Source organism: Elephantulus edwardii, unplaced genomic scaffold (assembly GCF_000299155.1).
Source record: "Elephantulus edwardii isolate Elephantulus edwardi_28Jun2011 unplaced genomic scaffold, EleEdw1.0 scaffold00018, whole genome shotgun sequence".
Classification (NCBI taxonomy): domain Eukaryota; kingdom Metazoa; phylum Chordata; class Mammalia; order Macroscelidea; family Macroscelididae; genus Elephantulus; species Elephantulus edwardii.
Genome location: NW_006399768.1, coordinates 4,501,230 through 4,503,782, shown reverse-complemented (window position 1 = coordinate 4,503,782; position 2,553 = coordinate 4,501,230). Strand labels below are relative to the sequence as shown.

Sequence of the window (2,553 nt, the reverse complement as noted above, 5' to 3'; positions counted from 1 at the left end):
GAAAGTCAATGGCATATCTTCACTATGAATTGAAGCTCAGCATCAAGAAAACAGGTTATAATATCAACAGGTATTATGCTTTCCTTGATCATATAATTTGGTTCATGATTTTTTCATCTTAGAGCCTTATATTTCTCTTCTCTTAGCAGCTGGTGCCTCCACTGAGTTTCTTCAGCTACACCTGCCTACAAAACAACTTATGATTATCTCATGCGGGCCAGAAAAATTAACAATCTGGCTGAAGTAGAAAAGAATCTACTTGTACGTGGATCAACATAAACTGGAATTAATGCTGCTCTCTGTAGCCTAATAGCAAACAGGCTTTTCCAAAGCGTCTTAAACAGATACAGGCTCGTGTCGTTGCTGGCTTACCAGTGGCAATTGTACCTTTGTTCATAGCACATTTAGCTTACAAAGGTTTTGTGAATTTATTTTTGAGTACAAATAGAGTGTTCTGAATATAGTCAGTCATGAAAAAAAATCTGATTTCAAGTAATATATTGCTATATCATGAGAGATGAAGATGGAGGTCCTTTTAAACTCTCTTCTGGCTATTTGAGCTGTGAAACTTGTACATGGGGCGGATTGGTTGGTCTTCGTTTTGGAGGTCTTTATCCTATTGTGTTAGACTTACCTGTGAATGGCGACCTAGCAGCCAAATATGTCAGTCTTGCTACCAGAGAAAGGAAACATCTTATTGGGTTTCTAAACCTGTCTTTAGAAAACTGCTTTTCCTCATTTTGCTTCAGACAGCTTATCTTGGGTCTTGGTAATATGAGCTACTCATTTACCTGAACTTGACACAGAAATTTCCAGGAGTAACCTTATTTAGAATCTTGGAAGCAAGTATTCATATAAAAAAATAAAATATGCTTTTACAAATACGGTAGGAGATTGAGATTGTTAACAATTTCAGCTCCATATTTCAGTTCCACAATCAAGATCTTTGGCATCAGCAGTCAGGAGGGAAACAACAACAAAACACCAACTAATTGCATTGGGAAAATCTGCTATCAGGGACCTCTCCAGAGTGCTAAAGAGCAATAATGTCTAGAGACTAAGGCTCTGGTCTTTGAAATGACTTTGGAATGAATGACTTGCAATGCATTGGAAAGCTGGACTATGAATAAGAATGACAGAAGAAAAATTTATACCTTTGAGTTGTGGTGCTGGAGAAGAGTACTGAACATACTATGTCTTGATGAAAGAACAAACAGATCTATCCTGAAGAGGGTGAAGCCAACCTGCTACTTGGAGGTAAGGATTTTGCAACCCTGTCTTACAAACTTTGGGCTTGTTGTCAAGAGATACCTGTTCTTGGAGAAGGGCATAATGCATGGAAGGGTAGAGGGACAGCACGAGAGGAAGACTCAAGACGAGATAGATTGATATACTTACTGAGATAACTGGAGTAGATGTTATGGGGACAGCGGGATAAGCTTAGGATAGGGCAGGGTCCAAAGCTATTGTACTTAGAGTTGCTATGAGTCGAAGGTGACTCGATGGCACAAAGCAACAACCCCAAACTGTGGAAGGCCCCCGCAAAATCAATGCAGTCCAGTGATTGGTTACAACTTTTTATTCATTTTCAAGTGAAATTAAAGCAAACTGGAGTAAAATTACATAATTCATTTATTTAACTATACATTTAAAATTTTAATGTTGCCCATTGGAGAAAATAACAAAAGGGAGACTAAAGAGAAGACAGATTAACATAGTTTGGTTGGTTCTAAAGTTTGAGAATGATACAGAATACTAAGCATAGGTATTTGATCTCACTTATTTAATTAAGAAGGAATAAATGTTCACACTGGGAATAATATACTGTGGCAATGCTATTACTTTTATAGTTTAAAAGGAAAATGCTATAAGCTATTATAAAGAAGTGATGTGTTTATCAATTTCACCCAATAGTTCCTTGATTTTGTACATTATAAAAAAGTAGAGTTATATTATAAAATGAGTAGAGAGGAAATAATGAATTAAACATTTTCTGTATTTCAGTGTAAATCAGTACTTTCCCTGTATTAGTATTCTTTGTGATGATACAAAAGTAATATAATAACAGAGCATTTTTCAAGCTTTTATGACTATAATAATGCAATGACAGGAAACATTTACTTAAATATTAGAAAAACAGTAATAAGTATCCACATTAATTTAGGAAACATGGGCTTAGTCTAGAATCTTTTGTAGAAGGATAATTGCTAAAATAAAGACGTTTCATTCTCTAGTTTTCACATTAAGCAGCAATGCTTCATATATCCTATATGTTCTGTAATTGTGTACTGAAGGAGTAAATAGAAGAAGAAACATTGAGGAGAATAAAATAAGAGGAAACAGAAACAAAGTAGGTAAGAGTTTTGACCTCTCTTCTTTGTATCTACTCTGGTAGCACCACATCCCTGTTTCTTCTCAAGTAACTTCTCAAGTAACAAACCAGAACAATCTAGACCTATTTCCAAGCTTTACAAAGGCTCTAGGAATTTAATCATCACCCTTCACCATTCCTGTCTTTTCTTGATCTGAAGGAATCCCAAATCCTTCAATGTG

The 2,553-nt window shown here is 35.6% G+C and overlaps 1 pseudogene; it reads left to right on the top strand.

The window, feature by feature from the left end:
- Positions 1–210: 210 nt before the first annotated feature.
- LOC102844819 lies at positions 211–866 on the top strand (annotated as a pseudogene).
- Positions 867–2,553: the final 1,687 nt, after the last annotated feature.